Raw genomic sequence first — 27,802 nt, forward strand, 5'->3', positions numbered from 1 at the left:
AACTGTCGACACCATTCTACGACGTTCTGACGAGACATTCTAGTCTCTCTGTGAATCTCTACCAGCTTCGGTGAATTTCAGCCACAGTTACGTGTTTTGTCCACAAGATTCGAATAACTGAGCAGACTCCTTCACCAGACCAGATTTCCAAACGAGTCGCCATTTGTGTTTATCTACAAATAACGCCGTAGGTGACAGGTGGCTGAAATTCTGCACAGTTGCCAACTCCATGTATAAAATTACCACACACTTCTCATTCCTCTACAACAGACAAAACTCCAGAAATATCGATCTGGTAATCTTAGTTTCTGATCCTCCCTCGTAGTTGCAACCCAGAATTAACTTTAAATAGAAAGTTTAAGTATCAAATTTTATCTATGTAACATTATGAAATTCCAAGACATACACATGTTATTATAATAAATTGCAAATCACAATTCTTTTCCATTCTCACAGCTTCCCTTCTAGGTTGAATATAAAAATACAATGACAGACATATTTAATTATTATTTTAACTGAAAATACTAAATACCAAATTTCGTGAATTATGCTGTAGTTGTTCTAGGTGAATTCTACGTCGTCCAACGTTTAGAGAACAGACATCATTGTTCTCGTTCTCAAGGTGAAGTATAAGAGACCAAGAAGAGAAGCCTTTATTATATACGTGCAGCAGGAAAGGAGAGGAGTTTGATTGGTCAATGGCGACGTCCAATCAGCGTCAGTCTATGGCCTCAATTGTGATTGGCTGGTTGACTGAGTTAACTACCGAGCCCTGATTTTTTGTTTTTTATACGTTTTCTTCCAATAACGTTAAGCTGTGTTTGACTGAGTGTAATACCGGTATCCCTATTGAGGTTATGGGGGCCGCGGTGGCTCAGTGGTAGAGCGTTCACCTCTGGTGCTTGGGGTCCCGGGTTCGATCCCAGCCCCCGCCAAGTGAACTTTGTGGTGGACAAACACCGTGTGCGTGGGTTTTCTCGGGGTTCTCCCGTTTCCTCCCACTTTCTTCATTCCACCATTTCATTCATTACTCATCATCACCGTCTCCTTTAGCCTAACCGGCATAACCGTGGGACGTAAAACTCAAAGATTTCCTATTGAGGTTACTGCCTTCTTCTAGTACAGACCTAATTTCGTATCTGTAACGTTAAGAGCTTCGGAGATATGAACATCTTATTATATTAATTGAATCTTTATTTCCCTCGTTGCACATCAAATTTCCAAAAATTCTTCCCTAATAGTACCTCACGTTACAAATCCTATGTACTATCCAAACCAATCCTACATACTGTCTAAAGTTCTATTTTCTTGCTTCAGCAGTTTTGCGCAAACGTTAAGCAGTCCGTCAGTCAAAACTTCCTTTTTTATACATATAAAAGGAATAAGTTATTACCTGTAGTTTTGTTTTGTTTATGTATTAATTATTTTAAATTTTAATTATTATTTATGTAATAATTATTTTAAAATTGCAAAATGCACTCAAATGACAAAAACTGCTAATAAAACTCCAACTGACCAAGGCAGTATATATACTGTATATTTTAAAATTATATATTTGTGTTACAGTTTCAGCTATGTAACATAGTCTTCCTCAGACACATTATCCAGGAACATAACTGAAACTGTAACACGAATATATAATCATAAAATATATATACTGCTTTAGTTAGTTGGAGTTCTATTAGTAATCTGGAATTTTCCAAAGATACAATGAATAATTTACAAGAAAAACGACTTGTGTTAATTTAGTGTTATTATTTTATTAACAAAAGTTCGAAAGAAATGCACTTAAAGTAAGAAGTAAATTATTACTACGATAGGGTAAAATTAGAAAAAAAAATGGGATGAAAATCAAAAACATTGGGTAAGAAAAAACTACTTCCATAATATGCATAAAAAGTTAGCCCTGAACCTTAAGTCAGAGCACCCAATGCTTTTATTCTTACAAGATATATTCGCGAAGTGTCCCCTCGGGATTCGTGTAAAATTGATTCAAATGTAAAGTTCTCCGCGGCCCAATGTGTGTTGTACTAATTTCAGCGGGCCATATGGGTAATTTGCATATTTATGGGCCTTCATATATATCCGGAATTTAGTCAACCACAACTATAAAGCTCGGTAACAAAATTGCTTTTAGTTTCTTCAAATATAATTCGACAAGAATGTGGGTATACGCAAAACAAATAGGATCAAGTACTGCTTCTAGTACGCCATCTTGGATCCGCCATATTGGATTCAATTTTCGGTTTTTCAAATGCGAATAGGTGCATGTGATACATCAAATTCATACAACATTTTCTTGGAAATTCATTGGTGTAGTTAATTTTAACGTAGCTTGTACCGTTTGCAAGGTATTGTATGTTAAATGTCAGGCACTTCACGAATGTTGAAAAAAATAGATAATTGTGCAGTTCCCCGTGTGTATATATAAATTTTTAAACGATTTATTGTTGACGAAATATTCCCTGAACGTAAATACATACATACACACAGACATAAATACCGAAATGATAGGTCTTCACCCAAATCTGGTCGTATCTTCATTTACATTAGGCATTTTGACCGTAATGGAATACTTCCTTGTTATGGTATAACATGAAAGTAAAAACAATCACTCACAGAAATGTAATAAGATTATAACACCAATGTTGTAAAGAGTTTGTTTATAACTACAGTCAGTGGCGTATTTACGATTTTGTTTTGGCTTTGCAACTTTATTTCTGGAAATGTGAAAATTCTGCAAGATATTTCATTTACTTTAAGATAGTAAATAAAATTTGGGGGGGGGGGGCGGCTTAAGCCCGGTAGCCCCCTCTTAAATACGCCATTGCCTACAGTTTTCTGGCAGTTAGAAATTGTTTTGATTCGTCAACATCGTTACCTTAAGTGATATTACTCTAAAATGTCTATTCGCGAAGTGCCTTGAGGGATTTAATATGCAATATCTTCCAAACGGTGCTAGCTACGGTAAAATTAACTACATCAGTGGATTTCCGAGAATATTCTACATGAATATGATATACCACTTGTACTTATTCCTATTTGAAAAACCGAAAGTTAATTCCAATATGGCGGATCCAAGATGGCGACCAGGGTGAATAACATGTGTCGGAGAAGCCATACTTGATGCAATTTGTTTTGCATATACCCACATTCATGTCCATTTACATCTAACGAAACTAAAGGCTATTTGTGTCCGAGCGTTATAGTAGTGTATGAATTCCGGATATTTGAAGGCCCATAAATATGCAAATTACCCGTATGGGCCGCTAAAATTAGTGGCCGCTTAGAACTTTGGATTTAAATCAATTTTACACGAATCCCGAAGGAACACTTCGCGAATGTAAGTTTTTAGTACCATTTCTTTATTTTACTTCACTAAAAATATTTTATCCGTTTTAGTGGATTTTTTTCTAAACTTTTCTCAATAAAGTATTAACTCTGAATTGCCAATTTTAATTCTTTTTAGTTCAATTTAATTTTTTTTAAATGTTTAAAGTAATTTTTAAGATTATAGTTAATTAGATTCTATTCAATATTTTTAATCCTATTTTATGTAGAAGTCTGTTAGGGTATATTTTTAAGTGAGTTCATCTAGATTTCACATGCACCTAAGTCAACTTATGAATGTAGTTTAACACTTTCTATTCTATTAACACTTTATTGGCTTACAACTACAAACAGCCACACTTGTTTTTACCTAAAATATCACTTGCCACATTTGGCTCATATACCTAAATTATAAACAGCCACTTTTCGATCATCAACCTAATTACCAAACCTTTCAGCCACTTATGGCTCCTTTTACACATCAACATTATTTATACACATTCTTTACATTTCATAGTAACGCTCTTCTTTTGTTACTACAATTTCCTCAACACTTTGTCCGATTATTTCTAAGAAATACCTTGTACGATACTTGTAGATAATGCTCTAGTTTAACTCACAAAACCCTAATATAGTCTAGTACCCTTTTCCCTTTTATTACGAAAAAAAGCTCTAATTTGTTAATAGGAAATCATTAGAACGCCTTACGTCTCTAACGTACAACACTTCCCTGAGAGTTTGGGTTGTATATGTATCAGGCACTCTATAATTACTGTATTTCTAAATAATAAATTTTATGAATTTTACAATTAAAAAAAAAGAAATGAAATCCAGCAATTATGGACTTTAAAGCAAGTGAATGATTATGGACACATTGGTGGAATGAGAAAGTAGGAGGAAACCAGAGTATAGAATAATTTAATTTTCCAAGAGGTTACCGCAGTAGCTCAGTGGTAGAAAGCTCACATCTGGTCTTTAGGATTCCTGCTTCTCTCTCAACTTGTACCTAATAGCTTTTGGGCAATGTATGCGTATGTTTCCCTCGGATTCTCCCGTTTTCTCCCACTTTCTTTATTCTATCATTCTTTTCATTAGCATCATCACAGTCTCCACTAACTTTAGTGCATAAACGTGGGACGTTAAATTCAATATTTCATTTTGTTTCATTTAAGTTGTAACATTTAGCTGCAACAAACAGAAAGGTAAGGCAATAAAAGCGTTTTAAATAGCTAATATTTTATTCCACAATCTGGCAACCACGAGAACCATATTCAGAACTTATGTACAAACTTGTTAACCCATATATGATAGTGCTACGTTGTGTGTGTATGTGTACGTATATGTATGTATATGTTTGTTTGAGTGTGTGTTACTCGTTACGAATGAACATGTCAAATCGCATATATCTAAATCAGCTGGTTAGTACCATTGCATTGATATTGCTCTGTTACCCTCGCAGATATTCATCTCCCAATAGCCATGCGAATACATATATCTATATATGTTAGTGCGTATATGTGGTGTTGTAAGCGGGAGGGGGGCATCGATATTCATGTACATATAAGGTAGCTGTTAGTGTGAGTCTGATCATGTATAACGAAGAGAGAGAGAGAGAGAGAGAGATAGATAGAAGATAAAAGAGGGAATGTATTTGTGTGTATTTACTCAGGAGCTATAGAACCTAATTCCAGCGACTGTATCTTCGATGTCATAACACATTCAAAACGCTTATCCCGTTCACTCCAACAAGGGGCTTACCAGATGACGTGACACACATCACAAAACACATGTTTCGCGGCCCCCGAAACGGACAACATCAGATCTCATCATGTTGGTTGTGAAAGAGAAACACAAATCCTAAGAGATAGTGGCTGTTTTTAAAGATTATCTTCTGATTACATGAAGCTCAAATTGGAAATTTCTTTTGTATAAATGCAAAAATAATGCTCTTACATTTTGAAATCCAATTACGGAAGGCTTTCCTCTCATAACTTTATCTTATTTGAAACATTAAAACACTTCTTTTTTTTTAACTTTCTATGGCGTTTGATATATTTTCAGACTTTTTTAAAAATTTAATTCCAATGAAAAATTAGATAGAAGTAAGATATACATAGATTACGAAAATTTATAATAATATATTATTAACATTATCAGTAGAGAACAAATTCTCCTTCAATGTATTCATCAATATATCATTATCAACATCATCATAACATTTTTGCTATTATTAACAAGTTACTTCTATATACTACAAACTGAAAAACTTCCATGTATTACAGGTTTTGGTATACGCCTACTGCTTCCTCTTCAATTATGAAATTTCGGTTTTAATAACTTCCTTCAATTGCAGTGTTTTTTTTTTTTTTTTTTTTTTGCCACTCCCTCTTGTTACTTCCACTTTCCTGTCTATCACATGTCCCAGCCACTTACTTCTACTCTCCCTTTATTATTATTATTATTATTATTATTATTATTATTATTATTATTATTATTATTATTATTATTATTATTATTATTATTATTATTATTTAGAATAGATACACTAATACTTCAAAATCATCATTGCACTATCTGAGGAATTTTTCTTATTTCTTCCCCCACAACGTCCAGAATTTGAAAGTCTTGCTCGCTTCATTATTACTAGTCGTTACATTCGAAGGCATATTGATTATTTAAAACACATAAGCAAATTCATCAGTATATCACCATAGAAGTCGATACTTTGCGATTTTGTCAATGATTCACCATAGCGACTGAAGGAGGCCGCGTAGGGTATATCATTACATAGCATTTTCGCTTTGATTTGACCTGAATAATAGCGTTCTGTTGCCCGTGGGCGCCATTTTTAAGAACACACAATATATACCATATGATACCCGTCATATATGGACGAATATTTGGACCCAAGGGGAACGGGAATGGGGAATGGCGTAAACTTCATAATGAGGAACTACATAATTTATATGGTTTACCCAACATTGTTAGGGTCATCAAGTCTAGGAGGCTTAGGTGGGCGGGTCATGTAGCTAGAATGGAAGAAAGTAGAAACGCTTTCAAAGTCTTGACTGGAACACCAATCGGAAAACGATCATTAGGAAGACCTAGGCGCAGATGGGCGCCATGGATATATTAAGATGGATCTAGCAGAGATAGGAACACAACAAAATAGAAACTGGATCCAGTTGGCTAAGGACAGAAGTCAGTGAAGAGCTTTTGTGAACGCGGCATTGAACCTTCGGGTTCCATAGGCCATACATAGAGTATAGTTAGTTAGTTATGTATGGTACAAATATTATTCAAGAATTTCGGAGTTGGCTCCACTTGTATTCTCTGTTAAATTCATGGTAAATTCTGACATCAACTTTTAATCATAATAGATAATAATCCTGCACGTATGATTCATAAGTCATAATTTGTTACTAGTATAAGTTAGATACAAGATAGAATTATCATAAGTAAAACGAAAGGGAAAGACGCTTAGACACCAAGACAACTATAACGCTTATATCCGAATTATTTTGGCAACTGTGCTTTATCTATATGAAAATAATTGAATATATACTTAGAACTTTCCGATACACGCAGAAAGATCAAAAGTATGCGTTTCTGTTTGGAGGTCAATCGCCTTTGTAGTTATTAAAGTATTTTTTATATATGCACTGGGACTGATCAGGTAAACTTCATGTTAATATTGAACGGCAACTAAAATGTATAATAATATAAAGATTTTACAAGTGCTAATAGTTTTGTTTAAAAGAGGATTAGTTATTTCGTGGGTCTTAGTAACTTCTTGAAAAATTTTTTCCAAAGAATAGTTTAAATAAAAGACGTGCCCTCCAGGAGACTATTTAGTTATTAATAGAAAGTTTTTTATTGAGGAATTGCTATGTCTGTTACTAATTAGGAGCAAATCGTTGATAAAGACCAGAATTTGTTAAAACATCCTGTCAAAGTAATTTGCAATATTGGACTTGCAAACTATAGAAGGCATAAATATATGAGATCTTGTAATTATAATGTCAACGTCTGTACGCAGAGTCGGATTTAGGTTTAGTGGGGCCCTCGGAGCCCTCTATGTGTCCAGATGAACATAGATACTATGTATACAGAAATGAAGAAACTGGTGATAATTTAAGAGACAGACTAGAAACAGGGGCCCCATCAAAGAAGCCTACACAACAGCAAGCACTGTTGTTACGCATATGAAAATTTTATTTTTTGATTTTCGTATACTTTGGAAATGTATATCCAGCTTTATTTTTAGCTTCCCAAGAGAGTGGGGCACTAAGCTATAGCTTGTTTAGCTTATACGTAAATCCGGCACTATCTGTACGTCTATCCGTCCAGATGTCGACAGTAGAGCAAAACTGGCGAATACTGAATTTCCACAACCGATTTAACACCCTCCCCTCAAAAAAGAGTTAGATCTCGTCCATTAACTCTATACTTAAAAATTCAAGTGTTAGAAGTCAACCATTTCAGGTCCAAATTTTGAAAACCATAGATCAAAGATCGTAGCGTGCAGAGAGAAGCTATTTTTTGTATTCGATTCATAGTTCTATGAATAAATTCCTCTTCTACTTTTCTCTCTGTACTAGAAGCGGAAGTAGTAAAAATTTGTTACTACTTCCGGTATCAATATTAATCTCAATAGAGCAAAAATCTAAGAATGGCAAAAAATTGCTTCTTGATAACCGGAAAAATAAGTTTCGTCTTTTCCTTTAACCAATAGCATCATTTCAGATTTTGCCAAGTGAGTGGGATGGGAGGGGGTATATTGTCCACCAAAACAAGAGGTTCATGTTTTTATTAGTATATATATATATATATATATATATATATATATATATATATATATATATATATATATATAAGCCATCTTAAACTCAGATGAGCGATTGCTTCCCCTCCCTCCCTTTAACTATCTATCTATATAAATCTATATAACTTAAATAAAAATAAAAGTGACTATGTTTATGACTTAAAAACTCTCGAACCTCCTGACGGATCTTGATCAAATTTTCAAGATGGATCAGGTTCGGGCCTGGAATGATTTTTGTCATTTCAACTTGGAGAAGGATATATACATATATCCCTTACCAATCCCTTACCACCCCTTGTAAAAACCGTGTTTCTTGGAAAATAGTGAACAACAACCATGTAGTAACATAGTAGGCCGAGGGGGGAAGTCGGATTGTGATGGTGACCAAGATGGAGGCCATCTTGAATTCACGTCAAGATTTTTAAATAGGAACATGGTCACGCGGCACATCATTTAAGGCTAGAATTTAAAGACAAACACAATGGTGAAATCGGTTTGTTGATATCCTAATTTGTTCAAAAGTTACAGGTGTTTCAAATGGTAATTTTATCTGTCACGCATGGCGGAGCACGTGCTCTACGTGGCCCCCATCCCGAGTTATGGACAAGGTAAGTCGTTCAACCCAATTGTCCATGACCCTCAAAAGAGTTTCTGGTAAAATATTGACACAGGCTGCAAATATGCGTTCTTCCAGGTGTTCAAGATCCCGGATCTTTTCGGCGTATACTTTTACCTTCAGATGGCCTCACAGATAAAAATCCAAGGGCATCAGATCTGGTGATCGTGCTGGCCATTCAAGGGACCACGGCGCCCAATTCAACGTCCAGGAAATTTTTCATCCAGATAGGTACGGACCTGTAATCCGTAATGCGGAGGGGTACCATCCTGCTGGAAAATGAGTGGAATTGTGCCCTCCTCGGAGGATGAGATCCCGCAACATATCCAAATACAGTTCAGCAGTGAGGGTATCAAGAATGATAAATGGACCAATTAATTTGGTGGCCCATAGACCACACCACACCATTAATTTGCCTGTACCTACTATCTTGAAGGGTCAACCCACTGAGGATTTGTCGGGGACCAATAGCGACAGTTTTGCTTATTCACTTCCCCAGTGACATAAAAATTAGCCTCATCGGAAAAGTAAATTTGTGTGTGGACTGTGGGATCCGTTTGCAAAATTCCACACGACGATCAGGGTCATCTTCAGATAGATGATGTTGAAGTTGCAATTTGTACGGATGCCACTTGCTTTTCTGTAAATTGCGTGTGATGGATGTACGGCTGACACCACATTCCATGGACAGAGGACGGGTACTGCGGTGTGGTGATATAGCAAATGATGCAAGCACTGGTACTGATGTGGCTTCATCTGTTTCGGCCGTGGGTCTTCCACACCTGGGTTTATCTGCTATGGAACCAGTATCCATGAATTTCTGGAAGAGTTGGGCGACACTAACATGGGACACAGGATGTCGATCTGGGTGCCTGGCATTGAATTCAGCTGCTACAGCCCTTGCACTCCTTCCCCCTCATGCCCTTATCAGCTCCTTCCTTTCTGACGTCGTTAGCGGCATAATTATTCAAATGCAACAACAGAAACAGTACGGTAAAATTAGCAATTTGAAATGCCTCTAACTTTTGAACACATTAAGCTATTAACAAACCGATTTCACCATTGTGTTTGTCTTTAAATTCTAGCCTAAAATGATGTGCCGCATGACCATGTTCCCATTTAAAAATCTTGACGTGAACTCAAGATGGCCGCCATCTTGGTCACCATCACAATCCGACTTCCCCCTTGGCCTATTATGTTACTACATGGTTGTTGTTCACTATTTTCCACGAACACGGATGTTACAAGGGTTGGTAAGGGACTTATGACCCACCCTGTATATATATATATATATATGCATATATATATATATATATATATATATATATATATATATATATATATATATATATATATATATATGTATATATATATATATAATGATAGAAAATGACCGATGTTAGTGTTGAATCCATAGTTTTCTAGTTCGCTGATATGAACAGTGACACTTCTGATGCCGCTTAGATCCAAATTCAACACACAGTAGTGATATTTAATTTTTAATTATACAAATTACTTATTATTTTCTGATTATCATTATATTTTCTATGTTTCTATTGATTTGTGAAAGCGTCAGTAATAGTAAAACTGAATGACTAACGCAACATACTACTGATAGTGGTAAAAATCTTCGACTTCCAGTTTCAATACTGATTGTCTTAGTGAAAAAAAAAATGTAATTCATAGTGAGAAGAAACTTTCTGATATGGATTCAAGCTTTCTTGTGGCTAAGCGGTTATTGTAGGTGACTTTGGCGTAGAAGACCTGATTGTGTTCTCGTCAGGAAAAATGAAATGAAATCTTTGAGTTTTACGTCCCACGGTTATGCCGGTTAGGCTAAAGGAGACGGTGATGATGAGTAATGAATGAAATGGTGGAAGGAAGAAAGAGGAGGAAATGGGAGAACCCCGAGGAAACGCACGCATACGGTGATTGTCCATCACAAAGTTTACTTGGGTGAGCTCCTCCGTGGCTAAGCGGTTAGCGTACGGGCTTTTGGCGTGGGAGACCCGGGTTCGATTCCCGGCGGGAGCTCATGTGGTTCGGATTCCACGTTACTCAGTAGGTCCACGTCTCATATAGCCTCGCTACTGACCGGGACGTTAAATTCAAAGTCAACTCAACTCAAAGTTTACTTGGCGGGGCTGGGATCGAAACCGGTACCCCAACCGGTGAACGCTCTACCACTGAGCCACTGCGGCCCCTGTTCTCGTCAGGAGATCATATGCTACAGATACCATGTTGAGCTGTAGGTGCAAGTGTCATATAGCCTCGCTGCTGAAAGGGATACTAAACTCAAAACAAATCTGATACGGATTGAATACCACAGTAAAAGATTCCAGTTCTTACTTTATTGCTCTGTTGCAACCTAAACTGGAAGACATCTACTGTCAGTTTCGATTCCAATAGTTATTTCCGTAGAAGTGAAAATGGTAATAGGAGACCACAACAGGCCCGCATTCAGAATTTTTTTGTTGGAAAGTGTTCAAGCGTTAGGGGCTGGCCCAATATTAGAAGCTACTACCTCTATGTACCATTGAACGGTTATTATTCTTCACCAGAAAAGAAAATGAATGTTTGTAAGATACTTTAGCCTATATTTTCAAAAAAAAAAAAAAAAAAGATAGAACTATATTGTTTTTATAAAACAAAAGAGTACAGATGAAGTCTAAGATAAAATTTTCGTCCTACATCAATCATTCCCTATTAAGGAAGTCTATGGGAAAAATGTACAAATGTATCTTGAGTTATAAAGTTTTGGGGGGATGTCCGGACATGGTGGGTGTACCGATCGGGACAAAAGTCTTTCCCGGCACGGATTTTAGAATTCCACAAACAATTTTCATTTCAATACTTATTTTTCTACTGAAACCAGAAGTAGTAAAAACCTACTAGTACTTCAAAGATAGCGACAAACTATCTTTGATATGGATTAGGTATCCGAAGATGTTAAATTTGCAACGTTATACATGTAACGCAACTTTTTTTTTTCAGATCTACCACTTTCAATTTCAGCATTGAATTTCTAGTTTAACCCCTTGCGTTGCAGGTGTCATTTTCCTACGTGTGTGCTGTAAAACCGGTTTTATTTACTGTTAAAAGACAGTCTAGACCGTTGTATAGGATGTCGTTATTGTTACGCGTGAGGAGAGCATTCACATTATTGATAAAAAACAATTATTTACATTGTGGAGCATTTGGACTGAAAAAAGGAAATTCTGATGTCCTCAAGTGATTTTATGCTGCTTTAGGTTGGCAGCACTGACCGCTAACGAAATACAAGATTTTCCTTTTACGATCTCGAAATAGATATCGAAGTTACTAATTGTTTATCGTCAAAACAAACACATATTTGTTCTAATTTAATTCTCCCTGAGGCCTGCCAACTACTGAAACAAAACATTCTTTTTTGTCTTTTCTATCAGTAAGGTGCTGCCACCTAAGGAGAAATAGTAGAACTAAGTCTTGCCTTGGCATCCACTAACAAATTTCACCATCTCCAGAATTAATGCAACCCTTAATAACAGGGCCGGATTTAGCATTTTGGCGCCCCTAGGCCCAATATTTTTTCCGACCCTTAGTCTGGTTAAAGTTACTTTCCTAAAAACATTTATTAAAAAATTACAGCCAGTTCTCCCGTGTTTGAGATCAATTTTGTAACGAAGTTAATGCATAATGTTGAAAAATAGTTTAACTTTACCAACAATTATTTGTTCCAATGAATCAGAATGCTTTATTAGCCTGATTTTTAAAAATCAATTAAAAAAATATGTTAAGTTATGGCTATTTATTTTTATTTCCAGATTTTTTTATATTTTTTCTCTCGGCCGTGCGCCCCCTGGGAGCTTGCGCCCATAGGCCCGGGCCTACTGGGCCTATTGGGAAATCCGGCCCTGCTTAATAAGGGATACGTTTTATATCATCCACATGGATGTCATTGGTATGAAAGTGATTAACAATATGAAACTAAAGTCATTTCTTATTCGTATAGTTAAAAAAAAAAAAAAAAAAAACTGCTGTCATTTATACATGAAGGAAGGAACTCGAGAGTTCCGGAAGGGAATGTAATGAATAACAATAGACAAAGACGACCAATGGACTAAAAGTATTCAATTCTGTGGCGTAAAAGCAAAGGAAGTTGTGGCCAGTGAATTATGATTACTATTACTATTATTATTACCCCTGACGACACAGATTTTCCAGCTTCAGTCTCGAAATAACTTCCTTATTCTGTTTTACTGCTGAGGTTATCACGAGATAAGGTGCTTCCATATGGCGTGTTAAAATTACATATGTTGGAAGGCGCTACGTACGTCCTCTCTTGAGTGTTTTAAACAGATTTTAGCTCTTCCGAAAGATCTCAGCAACTAACCACTACAAACGTCGGCGTAAAAAAAAAAAAAAAAAAAAAAAAAAAAAAGTTCTAACTTCCTTTTGTATTTAAGGTATAATACAGCTTTTGTGTATACCGCATTTTATTCTGTCCTAAGTAGAAAAAAAAATGTAGGATACAAACTTCTTTTTGTCGTTGGTGTAAGACAGGAAGAGGTGGCCATCTCTGAAACGCAATTCAAATGTTATGTCATGCAGATGCAAATTAACCGAAAACATTCATGTTAGTTGTATTTTCAGTTCCGTTGTGGATGTCCTTCTCAACAGGAATTTTGGGTTGGAGTTAAAACAGAGAGTGAGGTGAGGTGGATGTTAGGGTAAATTAAAACTTAATAACGCTGCTGTGTTCCAAAGATAAGGGTCGAAAACGGGAGGAAGGGGGGAGTTGCTGGGAATTAGAGATCGTCTTTGCGAAGGATATCTAATTTTCAGAAGTGCCGCGAGAGATGAAAGGATGCGGGGTGAAATTGTTAATGGTAACGGGAACAAGAAAATGACAGGCCTTTCTCTCTTTCACGCCTTACCCTCACTGATGTGTATTTTTGCCTTTGTATTTGCGAGATTGGGCGTGTATGGCTTAAACTACCAGTCAAAGTGCTGACCATTAGCTTAGTTCTTTTATTCACCCTTTCCCTCTGCCCTTCTTGGTCGAGAAGAAAGTTAATCGTATATTTCTTGCGTTAAAACTACGACATGGAGTCACAAACATTGTAAAGGACATTTGGGTTTAGCGACTTTGATTATCTTCCGTAAAATCTATTATCAAAATAGGAAGGCAACAGAGATACAATATTGCCAACTAACGATATTATCGCTAAACATTTATTTTCTATTTATTAGGGTAACCGAATTGGAAGTTACAAATGTGTACAATTACTACGTACGCCCAATACTTCAGACGATAACTCTTGAATGAAAGAGAATTACTGAACTCTCCTTTGTGCAACATATAGCTAGAGATACAGGGTCCGGCAAAAAGACGTCCCGTATTTCAAAAGGCATTTACAAACATATGAACAATGTAAGAAAAGTTATAGCTACATTGTAGATAATTTTTTACCTACCCTCGTATATTTCGCCGTTCGATGGCAGCAAATATTCTCCAGCGATTGACATCTATAGGACGTATTTGACATCTACATTTTTTTATACCAAAAATTAACGTTTACTGTTGGGAATGAGTTTTCTTGCTGGAGGTCGAGGGATAATTCTCTAAAATCACTCAGACGTTTTTGTTCATACTTCAAATAAAAAATAATAATAAGCATCCCAACCCAACAATATAGCATACGTTACTAATCTTAAAATATATTAGAGGATCTTGTTTACTCTTGAGGACGATTTTTCAATTTATTTTTGAATGTACTATAGAGTCAAGAAGCAAATTGTATTAAAAAGAAATTGTCCTCTTTCAAATATGTAATATTTCATGAATGAGTGAAGTATGAGATAATATTTACATAATAGTCGCGAGAAAGTCCAGTAAGTAGTTTCTACTTTTATTATATTCATAGCAACACAGCAAGTTTAACCTGTTTGTGGACTCTTCCATAGGGTGTTCTAAAAATCGGTTAACCTGTTTTGGTTCGGTTTGTGGTTTAAACCGAATCAGTCGGCTTGGCCTTCAATCCGGTTAGGTTTTGTTTGGGAAAGATTCAGTTCGGTTTTTTAGGATGGCTAGGTTCGGTTTAAGAACTGTCGGCCCCTGTCTGAGAACTGTTTTGTTCGGTTTCAGTTCAATATCCCAAATCAATGGAAATGCAGTTTGCGTTATTAGGTTAGCCGATACTAAACCAAACCACGTTTCAAATCCTTTAGCTCAGTTTGACGACAGTTCAGCGCGATTCGGTTTCTGAAAGGTACGTTTTGGGAACATTTCGGTTCGGTTTGAGAACGGTTCGGTGCAATTCAGCCTGTTAACGATTCGGTTCGGAGCGGTTTGGGAACGGTTCGGTTAACTGTTCCAAACCGGTTAAAGTAGCAAACCGAAATCGCGGTTAGTGTTTTGAAGAACCATTCACCCCTACTCTTCGCCTCAGTTCCTTGGGAAACTCTTTTGTAGTTTTGAATTTCAGGAAGATCTTTGTTTAATTTGTTGATAAATGTAGTCTTTTATTTAGTATAACTAAAATAGTATGACTGATTCATAAGAAACATACAATGATTTGTTCTTATGTATTTATAACAGTAGTAAAAATAAATAACAAGAAAAACACTTTTATCGTTTCGTAAGTTCCACGTACGACTCTTGAGATTGTCATCACGTCTGAGACTTTTTCAGGATTTTTCTGAATATCACCGTACAAACGATGAACTGTTATTTTCAAGTAAAATATCTCTCAGAACTTGTTTTTCTCTGTATGCCATCCACTGGTGGCATTAGGGGCAAAATATAGGTAAAAATTACAATTTTGTTCGTTCACGAAAGCTTACCATTGACTTATGGCCTTAGCCAACTGGATCCAGTTTCTACTTTGTATTCCTATTTCTGCGAGATCCATCTTAATATTATCCTCCCAAATGCGCCTAGGTCTTCCTAATGGTCGTTTTCCGATTGCATTTCCAGTTAAAACTTTGAAACCGTTCCTACTTTCTTCCATTCTGACTAAATAATCTGCCTAGCTGAGTCTTCTAGACTTGATGACCCTAATAATGTTTGGTCAACGGTATAAACTATACAGTTTCTCATTATGAAGTTTTTCTTCATTCCTCATTTCCGTTCCTCTTGGGTCCGAATATTTGTCTCAGGATCTTGTTTTCAAATACTTTCAGTGTACGTTCTTCCCTCAGAGTGAGCGAGCATGTTTCTCAACCATACAGCACAACAGACATGATTATCGTTTTATATATTTTAAGCTTCAAATTCCTTGACTAAATTTAGCTTTATATGTATAAGATTATTATTATTATTATTATTATTATTATTATTATTATTATTATTATTATTATTATTATTATTATTATTATTATTATTATTATTATTATTATTATTATTGGATTAATTGTTGTAATAATATGAAAACTCATGATATCACAATCACTGTCTTATTGCCTAAGAAGTAATGCCTTATCACTCTGTTTCACGGCTGTATGAAATGTGGACGTACAGGTTAACATGGAGTCTGAACCACCTGTGTTCCCGTCAGTAATCGAATCCCAGTCTATCACACCTACCCGTCTTTTTGAGAGATTTCTTTTGGGCGAGGGAGAATAAAGATTGCTGTGTGCATAAACGTATTGTTTTCGAATACTGATTGTTATGCATGGAAAAAATGCTTTCTATAAGGATGTTTAACGCATCTGAACCCTAGTTTAATTTAGGATCTCAAACACAAATTGAAATTACGTAACGAGGATTTTGTTAATTCTTTTAAAGTAATCGGTGGCTCAGTGGTAAGACGTTTACCTCTGGTGTGTGGGGTCCCTGGCTCGACCCCCGGCCAAGTAAGTTTTTGGAGGACATCATATCCGTGGGTTTTCTCGGGGTTTTCTCGGGGTATTCCCGTTTCCTTCCACATTCGCATTCCTCCAAATTTTCCATCATCATGCACTTGCCTTAATTATCCGTGTTGTTTAGCCTGCAGGACATAATTATGGGACGTTAAACTAAATGATTTCATTTCTTTTTTGAGGGAGCTCAGGTGGTTCGGATTCCACGTCAATCAGTAGGTCTACGTCTTATGTAGCCTCGCTGCTGAAATAGACGTTAAACTCAAAATCAACTCAATTCATTCATTTCTTTTGTTTGAAAATAACGGATTTTTAATGGTAATTTCATACATTCACTTAAACGTGTTATTATTATTATTATTATTATTATTATTATTATTATTATTATTATTATTATTATTATTATTATTATTATTATTATTATTATTATTATTATTTTATACTTTCAACTAATTCAAAAACCACAAAATAGCATATTGAATCACCTCCCTAGTGGCTATGTAACAACGACTTTCCAGGCTGGTCCTCAGAATTCTTTTAAGAAATAATTTCTCTCTGTACGCTTAGAGATGCTGTGTACACACAGAAAGGCAAGAGAGAAGAGAGGAAACATTTCCTCGGCCGTCCCCTTTGCGTTTGCTGTCGTAATAACACGGTGTACCAGAACGATAAGGGATAATCTCGTTCGCGATGGCAGCTTGTTTTCATGCGAAGGGATTTTGGAATGAAAAGCGAGCGACAAACGCCTGTAGATCCCTGTGGAAGTAATTCGTCACCCTTTGGACAATAGGAATCCTCCAGGGGCTTAACATTTCAAGGTTCCGGTACACTGCGAGAGGACACACACGACGGTTCACTTGCACTACCTGCCCCTCATAATAACAATCCATAAACCCCTCAAGAAAATTCCTTCCATAATTCTATGTATAAAGTTGGTAGCAGAGAAGGAAATAAGCAGATAACATAAGGACATTGGTTTTCATTTATTTAATTACTAAAACAATATGTACTCATAAAGATGATGGAGCAGTGGTAAAACAGAGAGATAAAACATGCTAATAGACAGAATTTCTGAATTTTTGTGATAGACGAAACTTAGATATATATATACGAGGTGAATTCAATTTATAAGACATACATTTTTTTCTCTCTGGACTGGTAACGGATAGAAACATACTATTTATTTTAAAATACGCGGGCAATTATTGTCAATGCTTGATAGATATAGCAACACCGTACGGCACAAAGAGCTCCAGCAGCAGCGGTCACAATGGTGATTTTTTGATACTTACGATACAATTCGTTTCTCCATTTGCATAGCGTGACACAGCTTGAAATTCCTCGTCAGTTAAGTCAGACATGTAGTGATAGTGTCATGGATATGTCTAATGTGCCATGGATGTGCCATGGATGTGACAGTTCAAAGAGGTCAGAACGTCGTGTGGCAACAAACCAAGATAATCTCGGTCTTGTACAAGCCAGTCTGATAACATGATCGAAGGAGTAGAGAAAAAAAAATTTTTTAGAGGATCACTGAATGAGTGTGGAACACATCACCTCCAAAGTTGAAATTTCCATGGGATCTGTGCACACTGTCGGCAAAAGGGCTTGTGTGAGGCCGGGATTGTATTGGTTTATTGTCACATGACGTTATGCCTTCTTTGAACTTTCGCACCCATGAACGTACATTGGACACATCCATGACACCATCATCTCAGTCAACTGCGATGAAATTCAAGTGGTGTCACACCCAGTGGCGAAGCGTAATCCCATAAGTAAGGTAGGCCCGACAAACTAATAACACAAATAACATTTAATGTATCATAAAATGTTTAAAATTAAAGTCAGAATTCTATTCTCCTCACTGAGTTAGAAAAAAAAATTACCAAATCTATTTATTTTAAAGAACTTTATTAGCTGCATTTGTAACATTGTTCAGAGTTAAATTTATCTGCATGTATACATAGTAGTTTTTTGTTGTTGTTTAATTTAATAAAGAAAGAATGAATATTTACATAAATAAAAGTACACAGAAAGTATATTATTATTATTATTATTATTATTATTATTATTATTATTATTATTATTATTATTATTATTATTATTGCAACAAATATTTGCATGAGGAAAACACTCTATATGTATTTATATTAATGAAATATTCCCATTTAGTTCCGCTACAAATATTTTGAAGTGTAGTTCATATTTTCTTCTGTCTGGGATTTGCAGGAAGAATGACAAGAATTTCCTCCTCAGCTATTGATTTCATTTCCTGCATATTTGAAAATGGAGAGAGAGATAAAGAAAGTACATTCTTACAGTGAGCTGTCAAATTTCTTGGATAAGCGTTTGTTACTTGCATCTCCCCCTTTAAAGTAACAGCAGGAACTTTATCTGAATCTTTGAATCAATCAAAATATTTAATATCTATCTATCTATATATATATATATATATATATATATATATATATATATATATATAGAGAGAGAGAGAGAGAGAGATCAGAATTTTCACATTTCCAGGAATAAAGTTAGCAAAGCCCCTCCTGAAACAAACAAACCTCCCCCCGCCGAAACAAAATCATAAATACTTCACTGATTCTATGAAATGGGAAACCCAACTAAAATTACAAACAAATATATTTTTTTTATCCAGTACGGTAGCGTTTGATAAATTTATACATATGTTTAATGTATCAGACTTATTTTACAAGTTATTATGGACCAGACCCCATATAGGAAAAAAGCTACTCTGAATTACTCCTGAGAGTATATACCTAAATTCAACAAGTTATCACTAATAGAAATACATCATTCTACACAGAAACTTCTTCATCTGTGCTAAGGAAATCATTTTATAACATATTAGCATTGAAATATGTGTTCAACGCTGAACCTAAAACTCCCAGAGGCGAGCCTTCACACCTTCCCATCAATGCATGCAATCCCCAGCGATAATTCCTTCGGTCCCTGAATAGCATAGCCCGTAAGCCTGTCTAGCGAGCTGGTGAGGCTCAGACGAAAGGGTCTCCAAGTGTTTCCAACCAACTATTTTGTTATCGAAAAACCGAAATGTTGAAGTAATCACTTTATTTTATAAGAAACCAAAGATAAAGGAAATAAATGATAGAAAACAGGGTAGGCCCGGCCTCAGAGCCTCACAGTACGCTTCGCCACTGGTCACACCATGCAAATGAAGGAAACGAATGATTATGTCGCGATTTTAGGAGTATCATAAGTATCAAATAGAATCATCATTCTAACCGCTGCCGCTAGAGTTCTGTGTACCATACGGTGTTGCCATGTCTACCATGCATTGACAATAAATATTTGCGTATTCTGAAACATGCAGCACGTTTCTATCTGATACCAATCCTGAGAAAAAATTGAATGCACCTCGTATATAGAAACGAAATTAAATTTCTAATTTTATGTTGCACCATTATGGTCTGTAGGGAATGATTGTGAATAATGATTAGTGAAACAATAATGTCTAAGAAAATGAGAGAATACTCAGAAAATCCATTTACACGCTGTTATCCACCACAAACTCACAAAGACAGCCTGAGGTCAAACCAATGAATCCTCATACCAGAGATTATCAATCTTTCACTGAGCCTCGCTGTTCCCATCTCATGAAATATAAAGTTTCATTTTACTTGTCTTTATTATAATGGACACACTGACTTACAAATAACTTTATTTAACAAAATAAGATGATATATGGAAGAATTCAACTAAATTAAGGTCAAATTAATAGAATTTACTTCATATTTATACGTTATTTATTTAGTGAACAATCGAAGGTTACACTGAGAAAAGAAAACATCTGTAGTATAGATAAAACCGTAGGTTACATGCTTAAATTCTGTAGTTTTTGAACTTAATGTACAATTCTGCAGCAAACGTATAAATGAAAACGCATATTTTATACATACTTTCGGCATAAATGTTTCATCGATACATTGTTTCCTACTTTCTATAGAAAACAAAGAACTGTATATGAGCGACAATTATTTCACATGCAGATGGACGTATGTAACATATAGCTTACGTATGTAACATACATATACATATGTAATATAGGGAAGACTGTTATATTTCAGACATCCTATGCGTAAGATATGCTCCATACAGATTTTCGAAGCAAACATATGTACTCCGTATATTTGTACAATATACTGCTGACTAAATAACGGATTTTTCTCAGTGTAACATTTAGGAAACAGAGACCAGATTCTAATTCAAAATCCCCCAATTCATTTTTTCAGCACTTTAACGGTACAAAACATACAAAATATACACTGAGAAAAAAATTGTAGGTGGCGTACCTAAAAAGGTAGGTTACATGCGTAATTCCTGTAGTTTATGGACTTAACGTACAGCAGACGTATAACTGAAAACGCATGTTTTATAATACTTTCTGTATAAGCGCTCATGTGATATACGGAAAGCTGTTAAATGTCAGACATCCTGCAACGGCATGATGTAACATCTAAGGGCAGTGCCTATGTAGCATATGGTTAACGTCCGTACTGATTTCTATAGTAAGCAAGAGGTTACCGTGTACAATATACCGCTGTCCGGAGAACGGATTTTTCTCTGTGTATATATCTATCATCTAATGCGAATAGTGTAAATTGTTTGTTTTGCAGTCAAGCTCCTCTTTAAGACACTAAGAATATGGGACATACACAAATAAATGAATATGAACGTTCTCCCAGAATCGAGCCAAGATTTCACGTACTAAAATTTGAGAAACTAGCCATTCATTTTCGATGGAGTTTAATTCCAGTAATTTCACTGTAAATAATAATAATAATAATAATAATAATAATAATAATAATAATAATAATAATAATAATAATAATAATAATAATAATAATAATAATACCAATAATAATAATAATAATAATAATAATAATAATAATAATAATAATAATAATAATAATAATAATAATAATAATAATAATAATAATGCTTTAAGTTTTCAAAGCAGTTTATTGGCAACAGCACCATGACAGCCATTGGTGCGCCAAGAATAATACAAAATGCAGTGAATACATTGAATCATAATTGTAAAATAATCAGTTTATACATAATATCATAATAATAAAAGGAACTACCTAAATAAATCATAATAAATGAATATAAAAATAAAAAAGCCAACATGCAGCATCTGTAATTTAAAAAGACATACATAAAGATTACATGCAGAAAAATTACGTGGTAAAATTACTTGCATGAACATAAAAATCACATTACATTTATATGAAAAGATCGACTAAAAGCAATAAAAGAAAATGTATACACATATTAAATACGCATATTAAAGGTACCCATCGGAACAGGACTAACGACTTTTAAAAAGTTTAAAGAATTGATGACGGACAATTGAAAATTTTAATCGGAATAGATCTATATTAGAACAAAATTTATTAGCCGTCAATACTACCATAAACACATGAATTAGTAAATAGTTTGGAGCAAATTTCCTGGTTCTACAGTATGGTACTTTTAACGAAATGAAACCATCTAAATTAAATCCTCCATGTAATAGATTATGTAAAAATTTTAGATCAAACAAATTGCGTCTATCACTAAGAGTTTATAACTTTAAATCCTCACGTGTACCACTAAAGCTCATATTTTCATATTGCTTGAATTTCCATTTTAACCACACAAGAAAATTATTCTGAATAGTTTCAATAGAGTTTGCAAAGTGTTTAGGTTCACAGTTCCAAATCACAGTTGCATATTCAAGGTGATACAATACATTACATAGATCAAGAATCTTGCGTGTATGAATTCAGTTAAAATTTCTACACAACCATCTAATGAGTGCTATATTTCTCTTGGTTTTAGATGTTATAACTTGAAGATGTTTTGAAAAAAGATTTTCGTATCCAAAATATTTCCTAAATCATTAATATAATTTACAAATTGAATACGATGTATTTGTATATTACCAATATTGCACTTATATAGAGAGGGCTTAATAATAATAATAATAATAATAATAATAATAATAATAATAATAATAATAATAATAATAATAATAATAATAATAATAATAATAATAATAATAATAGAAGAAGAAGAAGAAGAAGAATGATGAATAATTATCGGTTGTATAGGTCGTAGCAGGTAACGAAATTTTCAAACTTTAACGTGTTGTTTTTAAAACTGAATCTCAAAACCACTAATTTAAGCACATAGGCTATGTTAGGTTAACCGCAGTCATCTGTTTGATACGTTCAGAGAACGTGTTACTAAGGCAACGCTGTCGGCTTAACAAGATTACTTTATAAGGTTTCTATTTTCTACCTGCCTTCGGTTCAAAATATTTACACAGCGATGTGAATTATAGCTTAATGGAGGATTAAAAAAATGCTATAGTGAAAATATCTTTCAAGTAACCACTCAATTTGTTTTCAGTTGTGCTTGATCATTTAAAGCAGTAATAGAAAAATTTAGGAAGCACTGCGAGCCAAGACGAAACAACACTTTAGGATCGTTTTTCCATTTTCATTTCCCTTCTTAGAAGGATAGTTCTGAGTCTTTGTTCTTGATTCGGAATATCCTGATTTAGGTTGCCTGTCAAAAATTAATTGAAGTCTGAGCTAAGAATGTTTGAAAGTAACTTAAAATTGGTGCTTCGTAGAGTTATAATACAGATTGCTCATTTCAAGAAAATCCTTAATTTTATTCATCATCTGCAAAGAAAATCAAAATGGTAGACTGTATACAAATTTGTGACCAAGTCAAATATCGTTCGTTTAACAGTCAATTTTGACTGATAGGTACATATGAATTGTCAACGATAATGAAATATTGCAGTTTGCGACGAATTGGTGACTGATTCTTTCAAAGAGCATACAAACCGCTTACCACCACTAACAACGCTTTAACGAGAGGAAAACGGTGCAGAGACCCAAAGTACGGCTAAAACCTGTTTTAGTTCTGAAGCTGAGAAACCCGAAGAGACTTCCTCCTTAATTTTCACTGAAGGAACTGAATATTGTTCCGTATGGGCAATGGTATAGTGTTCCTCGAAACCATTCAAGATCTACAAAGGCATCCATTCTACATTGGACTTGACATTGAAAGAAGAAAAGTTTTTAAAATAACATATTTTAGTCTTGTCAGTGGTCAACTCACTTTCTTCACATTGTTGCCAAGCCAAAACTCAAAGATGACCTTCTTTCCACTCTGTTGCCATTTAAAAACCCATCCGTATTAACCTGACAGGGGGGACAGAATCAAAGAAGTCTGCCTTTCTAGCTAAAACTGAATCTCGGACCAAGGTTACCAAGTGTAGGGTATGTTTCAAATAGCTTTCATTTTAGTTTCTAACAAGCGTGCTTTAATGTTATCCTAGCAAAAATAGTTAGTAGTCCACCTAGATGCAGTCGATACTCAGCAGTTTTGAAATGCGTAAGATAAAGAATTTTGATAAAACTTTCGAATGAAATATGTTATCTTATTATATGTGGAAGTTCTGTATCTTTCCAGGTGTTAGACACACCCTTAATAAGAAGATATACTATGGATAATATTTTGTCATGCTGCAATTTTTTTACATAAATTTCCGGACCAAGTTTTAGAAAATTTTCTTATTTATCTGTGTTCCTGAAAATTCTCACAAATAATTGTCTTTGGCATCTAGTGAACAATTAAATAAAAATTAGGAAAAAGAGAGGGCCACAACAATTTTGTAATATTAACCCTTTCATCAGATTTCCTCACAATTGTGAATGCTACTTTCAGCTATCAAAAATGCCAATCAAAGGATTTTATTACACAAATTGGGTACAAGCACATTTGTGAGTTCCTGAATGACAAGTTGTCAGGTATTGAATTGAGTACATTGGAAATCACAACGTTTATAAGTAGTTTGTTCTGCACTCACCATTGTGACGGTATCTGCTGAAAGGGTTAAAAACCTTATGCTAAAGTTACTATATATAACAAGTTTATAATGTGTTTTATAATATAAAAATTCTCCTGGAGATAACTTGGGTTAAGTGCCAAAGTTGAACGTCCGTTTCCAGCAAAATTTTGAAAATTTACAGGAAAGATATGGATAATTTGATCGTTTGCGTGCTTGATAATATATAAGGGTCTCGAAAAATCTGTTTATTTGTTATACAGTATATAAGCGGTTATAAACATGGGACTATTCGTCGAGCGGAGGGAACTACTTCGCGCAAGGTAACCGAATAGTTGCATTGTGGGAAAGTAACGAGCATTTATATTATCAACATGGCGACTAATATACAGAAACGTTGCACGGGACGTGAACTAACAGTTTTAAAATTTGTGAAGCAATACGTTGATAATGAGCAAAATCTTTTAAAATTTTGCGAAGACCATGGATTAATGAACTTAATAACAAATTGCAGACGATTTCCTGCTGGAGAAAGGGGAGTTGTACAAACCGAAGTACTAAAATAAGAGGAAAGCAAAGAAAAAAAAACAAAGAAAGAAAGAAAAACAACGTGCCCTGCGGGGCTCTATCCCGTCTTCACTCGCTAATGCTCGCTCGTCAATACTGTGTGAAATAAATAGTAAACTTTGGTATAAAAGAAAGAAAAAATACCAAGTTACTAACCGATATGGGGTACCTCCGTTCTCGATCATAACCTAACCTTACCTAACCTTTTCTCCACCTCGCGATGTAACGAAAGGAGTCTAAACTCAGTTAAGAAAGTAAAAATTGAAAAATTATACTTTAATAGTTTTTATTAAGATTTTGGTAGAAAACTATCGGACATCCAACTTCGGAATAAATGCCGAAAACTTAACTGCCAAAAGTAAATTATCCCTTGATCTTTATATATATAATAAATGATGCATGGTACATGTTTGGATTGTTCAGGAAGTATTAAATACTTGGTTCTAGTGCTTTTTATGTCGTGGGCATACAAAAACTTATCGAACACTATGATAAATGTTCAAGCAAACATGATAGCTATGTAGAAAACTAGCTTGATATGTACCGAGGAAATAACCAAGAATGTATGGCAACTATCTTTACTATTTTTGTTTGCATTGACAATCGACCTTACTTTTAAAATAACTCTCGTATTTTGGTACACTCAATCCGTGTCAAGATACCGTAATTATCTCTCATAGGCACCTGTCCTGGGATGTGAGGGAGTCCACGTTTCCATGAAGTTTCATTGGTTCTTCTCCTTATTTGTATTAATACCTTCTTTAATAGTCTATCTTGTTAGAAGATACTAGTGTTAATTACCCGCTTCGAAGTTTTAAAATAAGAATATAAATCGATAGAAACTAAAAAAAATATAATGACAAATCAGAAAATTATAAGTAATGCATGTACATAAAAATTAAATATTACTATTGTAGGCTCAACTTGGTTCTAAACGGTATCGGAAGTGTCGCTGTTAATCTCACCGAAATCAAAAATTATGGATTCGACACTAATATCGGTCATTCAGTGGTAGAGCGTTCACCTCTGGTATTTGGGGTCCCGGGTTCGATCCCAGCCTCCGACAAGTGAGCTTTGTGGTGGACAAACACCGTGTGCGTGGGTTTTCTAGGGGTTCTCCCGTTTCCTCCCACTTTCTTCATTCCACCATTTCATTCATCACTTATCATCACTGTCTCCTTTAGCCTAACCGGCATAAACGTTGGACGTAAAACTCAAAGATTTCATTTCATTTCATTTTCATCATCTTCGTCTCCCTTAGCCTAACCGGCATAAGCGTGGGACGTAAAACTCAAAGATTTCATTTCACTTTTAATATCGGTCATTTTATATCATTTATATATATATATATATATATATATATATATATATATATATATATATATATATATATATATATATATATATATCCCACTCTTCCTCTCATTAGTTGCTAAATGAAATGATAAGAACCATCCCAGGCTAGAACCTCACCTATGTTGATAATTTTGATCAAGATCGGACGGGTGGTTCAAGATTTATTAATTCACAAACATAATCCCTTTCATTTTTTTTTTTTATATAGATAGATATATAGATGTGACAAAGAGACTCACGAACGACCCCTCCCTAATGTTATACAGAAATTTGCACCGCTGCTATCTCTTTGGAGTTTTGGTTTATACCTGTCGATAGACAGATACAATCGGTCTCTAAGAATACCTAAACTTATGCACAGTGCAGTTTGAGAATTTTTTAAAGAAATAAACGATTAATCCAGAAACCAGATTTATAAACATAGTGTCGTTTTTCAAAATGAGAAAGCGAATACAATGATTGAATTTCGCATAATCTATGAAAACTAACAATTTCCGCATCTATTTTTTTACGAACTACTTATATATAAGTGGAAATCTTTCTATCTCCTTTAAGAGTGTATTTAGAAAAGGGAAAGAAGAAAGATCTTAGTAAAGCCAGCGTAATATAAAAGTGTGTGCTTTTCCTTCCCATTTTGAATGCGTAACACTCGTATTAGATCAATTACAGGGAACGCCGTATAGATGGCAGCACTAACGGAAATAATGTAAGACCTCAGAAGAAACACTCTCTTCTTGATGTAGAAAAGAGCGGTAGGAAAAGAAAAGATAAAAGACTTTTAGCGAAGGAGAAGATAATGTATCACAAAAATGATCTTGACGATGTATTTTTTTCTTTAAATCCTTAAGGACGGTTCTTTCATTTTTTTTAAAGTATAAAGTGTGCGAGAGTTTAATTTAATTATCGATTATGTAATTCATGAATGCAAATTCTCTCTTTTGCTAGCGCACTATTGTTCATATCGCATATAAAGGGTTAATCTTCAATCAACGATAACTTCCCTAGATTAACGACTCCACTTTCATCGTTCTTCTTTCTTTTCTTTCTTCCTAGCCCTCTTGTATACATGCCTTGAACTAACCACAAAGAAATCTTACCTAGATATTTTCTCTGTATTTGTGTAGACTTTTAAAGCATGCTATGCAGAGGGACGTACTCAGGTGCTGGATCCTTGCGTTGAGTTAATTTTGAAGTTTAATATCCCTTTCAACAACGAGGCTATGTGAGACGTAGACCTACTGATTAATGTGGAAAGAGAATCACATAAGCTTCCGCTGGAAATCGAACTCGAGTCTCCCACGCCAAAGGCGAGTAGTACGCTACGCTTATCCACGAAGGAGCTCCTAGACCCTTGGGATCTGGACTTCACCTGCCA

This window comes from Thermobia domestica, chromosome 14 (genome assembly GCF_964235325.1).
Source record: "Thermobia domestica chromosome 14, izTheDome1.hap1.1, whole genome shotgun sequence".
Taxonomy (NCBI): Eukaryota; Metazoa; Arthropoda; class Insecta; order Zygentoma; family Lepismatidae; genus Thermobia; species Thermobia domestica.